We start from the raw sequence: 13,304 nt of genomic DNA on the forward strand, positions 1-13,304 counted from the left end.
TTTTGTTGACGTTGAGTGTGAGGTTATTTTCCTGACACCACACTCCGAGGGCCCTCACCTCCTCCCTGTAGGCCATCTCGTCGTTGTTGGTAATCAAGCCTACCACTGTTGTGTCGTCCGCAAACTTGATGATTGAGTTGGAGGCGTGCATGGCCACGCAGTCGTGGGTGAACAGGGAGTACAGGAGAGGGCTCAGAACGCACCCTTGTGGGGCCCCCGTGTTGAGGATCAGCGGGGTGGAGATGTTGTTGCCTACCCTCACCACCTGGGGGCGGCCCGTCAGGAAGTCCAGTACCCAGTTGCACAGGGCGGGGTCGAGACCCAGGGTCTCGAGCTTGATGACGAGCTTGGAGGGCACTATGGTGTTAAATGCCGAGCTGTAGTCGATGAACAGCATTCTCACGTAGGTATTCCCATTGTCCAGGTGGGTTAGGGCAGTGTGCAGTGTGGTTGAGATTGCATCGTCTGTGGACCTATTTGGGCGGTAAGCAAATTGGAGTGGGTCTAGGGTGTCAGGTAGGGTGGAGGTGATATGGTCCTTGACTAGTCTCTCAAAGCACTTCATGATGACGGAAGTGAGTGCTACGGGGCGGTAGTCGTTTAGCTCAGTTACCTTAGCTTTCTTGGGAACAGGAACAATGGTGGCCCTCTTGAAGCATGTGGGAACAGCAGACTGGTATAGGGATTGATTGAATATGTCCGTAAACACACCGGCCAGCTGGTCTGCCCATGCTCTGAGGGCGCGGCTGGGGATGCCGTCTGGGCCTGCAGCCTTGCGAGGGTTAACACGTTTAAATGTCTTACTCACCTCGGCTGCAGTGAAGGAGAGACCGCATGTTTTCGTTGCAGGCCGTGTCAGTGGCACTGTATTGTCCTCAAAGCGGGCAAAAAAGTTATTTAGTCTGCCTGGGAGCAAGACATCCTGGTCCGTGACTGGGCTGGATTTCTTCTTGTAGTCCGTGATTGACTGTAGACCCTGCCACATGCCTCTTGTGTCTGAGCCGTTGAATTGAGATTCTACTTTGTCTCTGTACTGACGCTTAGCTTGTTTGATAGCCTTGCGGAGGGAATAGCTGCACTGTTTGTATTCGGTCATGTTACCAGACACCTTGCCCTGATTAAAAGCAGTGGTTCGCGCTTTCAGTTTCACGCGAATGCTGCCATCAATCCACGGTTTCTGGTTTGGGAATGTTTTAATCGTTGCTATGGGAATGACATCTTCAACGCACGTTCTAATGAACTCGCACACCAAATCAGCGTATTCGTCAATATTGTTATCTGACGCAATACGAAACATATCCCAGTCCACGTGATGGAAGCAGTCTTGGAGTGTGGAGTCAGCTTGGTCGGACCAGCGTTGGACCAGCGTTGGACAGACCTCAGCGTGGGAGCCTCTTGTTTTAGTTTCTGTCTGTAGGCAGGGATCAACAAAATGGAGTCGTGGTCAGCTTTTCCGAAAGGGGGGCGGGGCAGGGCCTTATATGCGTCGCGGAAGTTAGAGTAACAATGATCCAAGTCGCGGAAGTTAGAGTAACAATGATCCAAGGTTTTACCACCCCTGGTTGCGCAATCGATATGCTGATAAAATTTAGGGAGTCTTGTTTTCAGATTAGCCTTGTTAAAATCCCCAGCTACAATGAATGCAGCCTCCAGATAAATGGTTTCCAGTTTGCAAAGAGTTAAATAAGGGCTGTATTTCATGTAGGCTTACCTTGGTGTAACGTTTTGATAACAATGTAAATCTTTTGAGGACCAGATTCATTTTATCAATATATTTGGCTCTATTTACTCTCAGATTCGAAAATGCTAATTCACACCGGAGTAGACTTCATGTAAAACAACAAATCCCTGCAAGCTCCTGCACGTCATCTCTAGCTGACACCTTTGCTAACAGGTATTGTGTCAATTTAAAACTTGCACAAGACAGTTCACAGAATTGTCCATTAAAGAAATGTAGCCAAATGATCCATTACTACATTTAACTAACATTAGATAGTTAATCCAGAGATTCTTACTTTTGCCTCAAATAGGCTCTTACAGATCATTATGGCATTTGAAGTTCTTTATGATAGCCACATTAGCAGCTAATTAGCGTTTCGTGTTTTTTGGGGAAGGGTGGGGGGGTGGGTGAATACAGAAAATAAACATCACCTTGTCCTAGAGAGATTTACATGGTTATCAAAACATAACACCAGGCTAAGCCTACATGAAACACAGCCTTTGTTTAAGTGTTTCTAAAATTAATGGTGGAAATACGATTGGAACAATCTCCCTGTTTGACCACTGGGTATTATGACTCATACTGTGGTAGTATATTTGTATGATATGTTTGGTATGGTTACATAAGACAGAAGGTTACTTAAAACATCTTAAGGTTCTGACCCTTTTTTTCTCAATTTGCTGCATTCGACCATTAAGCCAAAAACGAAAGGAGGGAGGTTGGCCTGGGAGTATGGGTGGGTGTATAAAGTGAATGTTTGAATCACATCACAGACAATTTTAGCAACATTGCAACTACTTAGCATGTTAGCTAACCCTAACTCCTAAATTGAACCCTAAACTTAACCCAGCTAATGCAACAGCTGGAGGCAGGGCTTTCTCCTATCGAGCTCAATTTTTATGGAATGGTCTGCCTACCCATGTGAGAGATGCAAACTCGGTCTCAACCTTTAAGTCTTTACTGAAGACTCATCTCTTCAGTGGGTCATATGATTGAGTGTAGTCTGGCCCAGGAGTGTGAAGGTGAACGGAAAGGCTCTGGAGCAACGAACCGCCCTTGTTGTCTCTGCCTGGCCGGTACCCCTCTTTCCACTGGGATTCTCTGCCTCTAACCCTATTACAGGGGCTGAGTCACTGGCTTACTGGTGCTCTTTCATGCCATCCCTAGGAGGGGTGCGTCACTTGAGTGGGTTGAGTCACTGATGTGATCTTCCTGTCTGGGTTGGCGACCCCCCTTGGGTTGTGCCGTGGTGGAGATCTTTGTGGGCTATACTCGGCCTTGTCTCAGGATGGTAAGTTGGTGGTTGAAGATATCCCTCTAGTGGTGTGGCGGCTATGCTTTGGCAAAGTGGGTGGGGTTATATCCTTCCTATTTGTCCCTGTCCGCGGGTATCATTGGATTGGGTCACAGTGTCTCCTGACCCCTCCTGTCTCAGCCTCCAGTATTTATGCTGCAGTAGTTTATGTGTCGGGGGGCTAGGGTCAGTTTGTTATATCTGGAGTACTTCTCCTGTCCTATCCGGTGTCCTGTGTGAATTTAAGTATGCTCTCTCTAATTCTCTCTTTCTCTCTATATTTCTCTCTCCCGGAGGACCTGAGCCCTAGGACCATGCCTCAGGACTACCTGGCATGATGACTCCTTGCTGTCCCCAGTCCACCTGGCCGTGCTGCTGCTCCAGTTTCAACTGTTCTGCCTGTGATTATTATTATTTGACCATGCTGGTCATCTATGAACATTTGAACATCTTGGCCATGTTCTGTTATAATCTCCACCCGGCACAGCCAGAAGAGGACTGGCCACCCCACATAGCCTGGTTCCTCTCTAGGTTTCTTCCTAAGTTTTGGCCTTTCTAGGGAGTTTTTCCTAGCCACCGTGCTTCTACACCTGCATTGCTTTCTGTTTGGGGTTTTAGGCTGGGTTTCTGTACAGCACTTTGAGACATCAGCTGATGTACGAAGGGCTATATAAATACATTTGATTTGATTTACTGTTAGCTGCAACTGTTAAAACCGGTTAAAACAGTGTAGCCTACAGTAATTGTTGCATTTGTGAAATTATTTTTGATGTGATGTGAAAGTGTCGTGATTTCTGTTTCCAGAACCGTACCGCATTTGATAATAGATTCACCTTTAGATCAGGGGTGAAAATCTGATATCAACTTTGGAGGGGACAATTACAGGAAATTTTATCAAGAGCAATTCCTGAGGGACACACCAAAAGTAGTGCTGTAACACATAGCCTACGTTGTAATATGTTAAATGTATATTGAGGAACCATAATTACTACTACTGGATAATTGATAGGTACCGCAGTTAACTGAAGGGTTGTCCCAACTTGTTCAAATGTTTAAATTATTATAAGACTACTACTGGATAATAGTTATAGCAGTGTTCCTTATCAGTCCAGCATGTATGCAGGTATTTGTATTTACAACCAGCAATATGAAGAAAGGCCAGTAGGTGGCAATAGTACTGTACACTGTATGGGTGCAGTTTTTGTAAATACAATGAACATGTGATCTCATCTAATAGAATCTCCATTGAGAACCATCACAAAGTTGGCCTTTTAATTTGACCTTTTCTGATATTTATATAGTCTTATATAGTCATTAAATATGTCTACTACAATATTTTTACAAGAACAAAAAGCTCAAAATAAAGTAGTTCTAAAAGTGAAAGAACTACTTCAATGAATAACCAAAATAAATCAACCAAAATATCCTTCAAAAATACTTATTTATTGTTCAGTCAGTGTCTCAACTCTTCAAACAACAACTATGGACAAGTATATCATACCAGGTATGCAATTTGAAATAAAATAACAAAATAAGTAATTAGTGTGTACTGTCATGTAATAAAAACTGAAAACTACTAAACAAAATAACAAATATCATACTATACACCAGGGGTTCTCAAACAGGGGTCAGTGGACCCCTAGGGGTCCCTGGTGTAATTTCAAGGGGTCCGTGAAATAAAAAAGTGTAAAGAACATATTCAGCACCACAAGGTTTCCAGTAACTTTATATATACATAGTACTGAACATAAGAACCAAACATGTTTGTGGGTTTCAATGGACCCAATAAATTGCTGGCAGATATATTCCCTCCAGCCTGTCTTTATGTACATTACAGACAACTACGCTGTTCCGTCTCTTTTCGCCCATGCTAGCCCGTAGCCAAGTCTTTAACCTACGGAGTGCACTGAAACTCCTCTAAGCCTCACATGAAGACACTGGCACCACAAACAAAATCCTGATCAGCACCTCAACTTGGTCAAACAACCCCCGCACCTCCACTGGAACCTTCCTGAGGACCTCCGCTGCCTCTCCACTGCTGCTACAGGGGTATTTGTTATGAAATAGAGGCAACTGCACTGAAAGAGAATCTATGTTCAGCTCAGAGTACTGATCTAGAGACTCATCCAACTCCCCCGTGAGAAGTGCTCTTTCCATCTTGTGCAGGACGTTTAGACTGTCCTGGTCAAAACGGCCGAACACTGAACCTCCATAGCATCCAACACTTTAAAAAAATATGCCCTATAGTGATCCACGCTTTGCCAGCAAATCATCTTGAGTGTGTCTCAATGGATTCAATCAATGTTGTTGCTTTCTCATACAGTGCAAGGTAGCTTTCGTCATTTCTCTTGCACCTAAGAGATGACCGCACACACTCGACTGCAGCCTGCACACCAGAGACAATCCAAGTTTTTTTCTGCAGTGAAATGTTTAGGCATTCAAGTTCTCCAAGAACAGCAGAGGCAAGTGTGAGGCCCAACATACTCTTGCCTTTGCTGAAGTGCTCGAATAAGCCACTGGCAGTTGAAGCTGTCTTGGATGCAGTTTTTGCCATCTCCTCTAGGCTGCTTAGTACCTGTTCATACTGCCCTAGCACAGCTCTAATAGCAGTATTCCACACAGTCCACCTTGTTGGACATAGGGGTTTCATGGTGGTCAGATGTGTATCTTTGGGCGTGGCAATTGATTCCAACATGCTCTTAAACTTTCCTGACTGGCCATAGAGGACACCTAACTGATGGACCCAAGAAAGGGAATCCCGGATCAGTGGGGAGGCTGAGCAGACAGCCTGTGTAATCAGATTAACACAGTGTGCTCCACAATGCACATAGAGCGCTAATGGCTGCTGCCTCCTCACAATTGCCTGTGCACCTCTGTATGTTCCTGCCATGTTTGAGGCACTATCGTTACTCTGCCCACGTAAGTCAGACATGGGCAAATTGAGCTTCAACAACACATAATTTGCCACTTTCGCAATGCCCTCGCCTGTTGTCTCCGACACCTTGTATAGCCCAATAAACTCCTCGTTAGGGACACGGTCATGGTCAACATAATGCAGGCAGACACTCTCCTGTTCAGCACCAGAAACATCTTCAGTACCATCAACAATTACTGACAATTGTTCAATCGGAAGATACCTAATCTCAGCTGCAATGCCTCGAATGACTGTATTGGCCATGATGTACAGAACTTTATTCTGTACTTTGGGGCCTGTGTACATTGTGGTACGCTCTGTTAACCACTTCAGTAAAATGGGATCATCCTCTTCTGCCCTAAGTTTCAAAAGCTGGTATAAATTCCCACTGTCATCCGTGTGGCATCTAAAGGCTTGTCCCTGTCTTACTACATGCCACACCTATTGGAGATGCTCCAGTACATGTTATGCATCTTAGGGTAAGCAGAATCCATGTGAATGTGCAAAGCTGGTACGCAGAATCAATATAAGGGTTAACCATTAGACATGCGTAAGCAGAATCCATGTGAATGTGCAAAGCTGGATCAACACAGGCCTAACGATTCTGGGTAATGCCTGGTCTTGTGCAGGCCATTGTACATACACATTAGTTAATCATTTACAAGCACCATAAGACATGTACGTGCATGAAGAGCATGGGTTTGTATTGCTTAAGCACCATTAGACATGCACCAGCATTAGGAGTGTGCATGTCTGTTTATTTCTGTCGTTGCTATGGTTACGCCACGAATATAATCTATGCCCTAATGTCTGTGCCAATAAGAATGAGGAAACTAAGCTCAAATTAGTGCAAGTCAAAAAGATAATGGTGGCCAGTACCAGAGGTGATGAATCATTAACATAAAGAGGAGATAATGTGTGAGACGTAAGGATGAGATTTGAGCAGTTTTGATGTGCTGTGAATTTTACAATGGCTTTTCTCCAGTTCCTAAATCCTGCACTAATGAAGGCAGCATCCTCTCTTTGGCCAAAAGATGGCTGGCTTGAAAACAATTGACTACAGTGAAAACACAACACTCATTTTATTGATGGATTATAATGTAGCCAGGGGAAATCGCAAAACCATTTCTATTGAAACATCAACACTCTGTTGGCAAGAGTTTGCGGTTCTATAAATTGATATGGTTTTGTGCCATAACTGAGGTAACTGGACAATGCTGTGCCACTGTTCCATGTACTGGTGCTGCTGGCAACAAGGTTGACACCTGGTCCTGCCGTGGCTGCGACACTGTCCTCTGAAGTCTCTCTCCCTGGCTCTTTCACCACCCTCATTGCCTCACAGTCTGTCTCCTAGAAAATAAATGAGGTGTTTGCCATACTCCTAACAACAGATATCCAAAACTACACAATTAATCACAATAGCAATACCATTGCCTTAAACAAATCTTAGTTCAGTCACCAGTTTAAGCTGAGTAGGGGTATCCATGGTATTTTCCAATTATGTCCCTATTTTACAGGTCTAAAAAAGAGAGAACCTTTCATTATTTTGCCAAAGAAAGACTCAACAAACTTACCTGAGACTCCTTGTCTCTGCCAGTCTGTCCCTGCCGATCTGTCCCCAGCTCTGCTGTCTGTGTGCCATCTGTTGCTTGCTCTGCCTAATGACATCATTGTGAAACATTTCCATTAGCATTTCACTTCTTATTATGGCTAGACTTTAAACTCTCCTTCCAGACTCACATTAAGCATCTCCAATCAAAAATGTAATCTAGAATCGGCTTCCTATTTCGCAACAAAGCTTCCTTCACTCATGCTGCCAAACATACCCTCGTAAAACTGACCATCCTACCGATCCTTGACTTTGGCGATGTCATCTATAAAATAGCCTCCAACACTCTACTCAGCAAACTGGATGTAGTCTATCGCAGTGCCATCCGTTTTGTCACCAAAGCCCCATATACTACCCACCACTGTGACCTGTACGCTCTCGTTGGCTGGCCCTCGCTTCATACTCGTCGCCAAACTCACTGGCTACAGGTTATCTACAAGTCTCTGCTAGGTAAAGCCCTGCCCTATCTCAGCTCGCTGGTCACCATAGCAGCACCCACTCATAGCACACGCTCCAGCAGGTATATCTCACTGGTCACCCCCAAAGCCAATTCCTCCTTTGGTCGCCTTTCCTTCCAGTTCTCTGCTACCACTGACTGGAACGAACTGCAAAAATCACTGAAGCTAGAGATTCCCATCTCCCTCACTAGCTTTAAGAACCAGCTGTCAGAGCAGCTCACAGATCACTGCACCTGTTCATAGCCCATCTGTATACAGCCCATCTATCTACCTCATTCCCATACTGTATTTATTTATTTAGCTCCTTTGCACCACAGTATCTCTACTTGCACATCTACCATTCCAGTGTTTAATTGCCATATTGTAATTACTTCGCCACCATGGCCTATTTATTGCCTTAACTCCCTTATTTGACCTTATTTGCACTCACTGTATTGTAATGACCTGACTAGATCATAAATGAACAATTGTCCAGACAGAGGCTTGAGTTTGCGAATTGACGGTTTATTGAACCAACTTTACACAGGCTACTGTTTGGGCCGTAGCACACGCCAAATAGATAACAGATAACCCACAATCCAACCGTGACCTTCTCTTGTGAAGCCCAGATGTAAGAGAGAGAGAACAAAGGCTGAACCTGGTCTTAACTTCCAATGCCCAACCCCCCCTCCACGCCACTCCGCCAACCACCAGGATGCCCGGCATCAGAACATTCCAGGCATTCCCGTGATTGGCAGATAGCAGGTTGATTGACATGTCGGACCCCGCGAACACCGGGTACTGGTCAGTACAACACAACCACCTCCTAGCCTAGCACATAACACACAGCTGTCTGTGCGGGTCGCTACACAGCCCCCCCACCACAAAGTCCCTCGTCCCCGAGGGAACAAACAAAGTCTCTGAAGCGACCCGGAGGTCTCCTTTGCCTGCGTGGCCGTGATGGTCGCAGAGTGCCCCTCTGGGAACCAGGGGATGAAGGCAGGGATATGGGGGACAAGGAAGCGGGAACGGGTAATACAGTCCGTGGTTCTGGGGAACCACGCGGTGACACAGGGGGAGACAGGGGGAGTGGGCTGTCTGAGCCTTGTCTGCGGCACCTGAGGGTGGGTGCCTGGAGAATGTCATTGCCAGAGAGGGGAATTGTGGGGGTTCCTGGGGTTTGGGGAGAAGAGGCCCTCTGTATGGGGCTAACCTGTCCCGGTGCAGTGCCACCTTTCTCCCCTGGGAGGAAGCTGCACCCGGTACACAACCTCCCTACCCTCTCCAGGACACTGCAGGGTCCCACCCAGTGACTGTCCAACTTGGGGCATCTGCCTTTTTTCCTTAGGGGGCTGTAGACCCAGACCAGCTCCCCAGCCACAAAGTGCCTTCCCGGGTGTGCACGTCATAGTTCCTTTTCTGCCTCACACCTGCATTCACCAGCTGCTCTCTGGCGAAGGTGTGGGCTGTCTCCAGGCGGTCCTGGAGTCTCCGGGCATACTCCGGCCCCGGAGGAACATGAGGGCTATCCAGGGGCCGACCAAACGCCATCTCCGCAGGGGTGCGGATCTCTCTCCCCAGCATGAGGAGGGCAGGCGTGCAGGAGGTGGAGTCTTGGACAGCGGAGCGGCATGCCATGAGGACCATAGGCAGGTGCTTGTCCCAGTCACGCTGGTGTTTGGAAGAGACGATGGCCAGCTGCTGTCCAAGTGTTTTGTTGAAGCGCTCCACAAGGCCATCACTTTGAGGATGGAGAGGAGTAGTGCGGGTCTTGTGCATACCCAGCCTCTCACACATGGTGGCGAACACACGGGACTCAAAGTTTCTGCCTTGGTCGCTGTGGATGGACTCTGCAGCTCCAAACCTGCTGAACATCCCCGCTGTCAGGGCGTCGACGATGGTCTCTGCCTCCTGGTCAGGCAGAGCATAGGCCTCGGGCCATTTTGTGAAATAGTCCATGGCCGTGAGCACCCAGCGGTTTCCACTGTCTGTGGTGGGGAACGGCCCAACTACATCCACTCCCACCCTCTCCATGGGAGCCCCCACTGGGAACTGTTGGAGCTGAGCATGAGAGCGGCCTGGGGGGCCCTTTCTCGCTGTGCAGTTGTCACAGCGGCGACAAAAGTCCTCCACATCCCTCTTGTGCTGCCCCCAGTAGAAGCCCTGACGGAGACGGCGCAGTGTTTTTGTGACCCCAAAGTGTCCAGTCCCCACCCCCCCATGAGTACTCTGGAGCACAGCCTCCCGCAATGCTTTTGGGACCACCACCTGCCACCTCTCCTCTCCCGTAGCTGACTCCTTCCATGCCCGCTGTAGCACGCCATCAGCCAGCCGCAGTCTCTCAAACTTCGACCACAACCCTTTGGTCGCGAGTGAGAGCGCTGTCACCTCTTCCCATGGTGGCCTCACCTGCGCCTCTACCCACTGTAGCACTGGCTGTAAGTCTGTGTCCCGTCCCTGCTGCTGCCGCCATTCAGCCACGTCGACAGTCTGCAGCTCACAGCAGACAGGCCCGCTCGCCCGACACACTGTGGCACAGACACCCTCCTCTGCCCGCAGCTCTCTCTCCCCGTCCCTCTCTCCGTTCACAGTGGCGGCAGCCGTCTGCAGTACAGGGCCGACGGGACATGGCGTCGGCGTTGGAGTGGCGTGCCCCTGCCCTGTGCACCACCGTGAAGTCATACGGCTGAAGCTCCTCCAACCAGCGTGCCACCTGCCCCTCTGGCTCTCTGAAAGACATGAGCCACTGGAGAGCAGAGTGGTCAGTCCTTACAGTAAAGGGCAGACCACCCAGGTAGTACTTGAAGTGTTTGACGGAAGCCACAACAGCCAAGAGCTCCCGCCGGGTGACACAGTAGCGGCGCTCATGTTTGTCAAATGTTTTGCTGAAGTACGCCACCACTCTCTCCCCTCTGGCCCCACCTGGGCCAGCACCCCACCCATGCCCACATTGCTCGCGTCTGTGTCCAGGATAAAGGGCAAGGTGAGGTCAGGGGGCGAGCACGGGGCCTCGATCAGTGCACGTTTGAGGGTGTTGAACGCCTCCTCACACTCCACTGTCCAAGTGAAAGCCTTGTCCTTCGGCAGCAGGCGGTTCAGTGGAGCAGCAACGCTTGAGAAGCCCCGTACAAACCTCCTGTAGTACGAGGCCAGGCCCAGGAAGCTCTTCAGCTGACGCTGGTCGGTGGGGGTGGGCCAGTCTCTGACAGCCCCTACCTTGTCCTCCATGGTGCTGATCCCCTCCTTCCCCACTCGGTGGCCCAAGAAGGACACCTCTCCTCATGAAGTGGCACTTCTCGGGGTGGAGCTTCAGACCTGCGGCAGCCACCCTCTCCAGCACACGCCGTAGCGCCCCCAGGGCTGACTGGAAGGAGCTGCCATGGGCCAGGATGTCATCGAGGTATACCAGACACTGCTGTCGGGGGATGCCATCCAGCACCCTGTCCATCAAACGCTCAAAAGTAGCTGGAGCGTTGCACAGGCCAAAGCACAGGACCTTGAACTGCCAGTGTCCTCTGTTAGTGGAGAACGCAGTTTTGGCTCTGGCCTCTGGGGAGAGGGGCACCTGCCAGTAGCCACTGCGGAGGTCTAGTGAGGAGAACCAGGAGGACCCCTAACCAGGTCCAGCGACTCATCGATACGTGGTATGGGGTATGAGTCCTTCCTGGTTACCTCATTCAGCCGCCTGTAGTCCGCACAGAACCTCAGCTTGCCCCCCTTCTTCGGAACCATGACGACTGGCGCCGCCCAGGGGCTGTCTGAGGGCTCAATGAAGTCTGCCCGCTGCATCTCCAACACAGCCTTGTCTGCCGCCTCCTGGCGTGCCAGCGGGATACGGCGGGGACGCATCTTGATGGGTCGAGCATCACCTGTGTTGATCTCATGCTGCACCAGAAGAGTCTGACCCACCTCTTCCTCACTCAACGCAAAGCTGTCTCTGAATTCAAACAGCAACTGCCACAACCGTTCCTGCTGCTCAGGGTCAAGACCAACACAGTTCCTCCCCATATCTCCCTCACTGCAGACAGTGTCCTCTCCTCTCCCATCTGGGGTAGCTGGGCTGGGGGTGCGGCCCGGGCTCACAGAGGGCTGTGTCATGGAGGTAGCTGGGGGAATGTAACACACCGCCGTAGGTGACAGGGGACTGGGGAAAAGTCACACACAGCTGTGGGGAGGCGCAGCCATGAGTCTCTGCTGCTTTAACTGTTGGAGTAAAGGGTTTGTTGGGTTGAGTGAATGTGACATTAGGGGGGGCCATGGTGACTTCCGTCCCTCCCTGGAAGCTCAGTGTGCCCCTATTTAGGTCTAACTGGCAGCCTGTGCTCCTAAGAAAGTCCAATCCCAGGATACAAGGGTCCTGCACAGCCGCCACCCACACAGGATGACGCACAGTCCTGCCCCCTACTGTCAGAGTCATTATTCCCTTCCCTTTCATGGGTGCCAGCTCACCTGTGACTGTGCGGAGCTGCACAGTTGTAGGCTCACACTGAGTCCAACCTGGCACAATATCTGGCCTCACCAGGGTTACTGTGGACCCAGTGTCCACCAGGGCGGAGCAGGGCACCCCCTCCACAGTGACAGGGACATGACAAAAGTCCCCAACACAGGTCCGGCCCACCACAACAACAGGCTCCCTCCGCTTGCCCTCGTCTGCTTCTGGGGGAAGTGGAGCCTTGCTTCCCGTCTGTGCCGGTGGGCTCCTCCTGAAGATGATGGTGGTTGGGATAGAAAGCCAGGGGTCCGCACTACCCGGTCTATGCGGACCCCGAGCCGTTTCCCTGAGCTCTGGGGGACATGGGGCAATCTCGGCGCAGATGGCCTGGCTGGCCACAACCCCAGCAGACCCTGGGACCAGGGCTTGTGTTTCGTGCCGCCTGTAGCGACACAGCCCGAATGAGTTCTGTCATTTCGGCCACCCAAGCAGGCTTTTCCGGCTCCGGGCTGCTCTGCCCCCAGCTCGCACAGAGGGTGTGTCTCCCTGCACCCCCACCAAAGCCCCAGCTGAAGCCCCAGCCCACACCAGCTCCCTCTCCAAAGCCATATCCAAGGCTGTCTGCAATGACTCAGGATGAGCCAGCTGGGTCTGTATGCGCAGCTCCGTAGGGGAGAGCGCCTGTATGAACTGGTCCCGTGCTAGCTCGCTCTGCACGGAGGGGGCATGTGAGCATATGCCCGCCGAGAGAGGCTCTCAATGTCATTAGCTAGCACCCGTAGAGGCTCTCCAGGCTGCCTGCGTCTATTCCTCAGTTCGGAGCGCAGTAGCCCGGGCTGTACACACTGTCCATAGCGCCTCCTCAGTGCTCCCACTAGAGCACCATAATCATGCCTGT

This window comes from Oncorhynchus nerka, linkage group LG12, assembly GCF_034236695.1.
Source record: "Oncorhynchus nerka isolate Pitt River linkage group LG12, Oner_Uvic_2.0, whole genome shotgun sequence".
Classification (NCBI taxonomy): Eukaryota; Metazoa; Chordata; class Actinopteri; order Salmoniformes; family Salmonidae; genus Oncorhynchus; species Oncorhynchus nerka.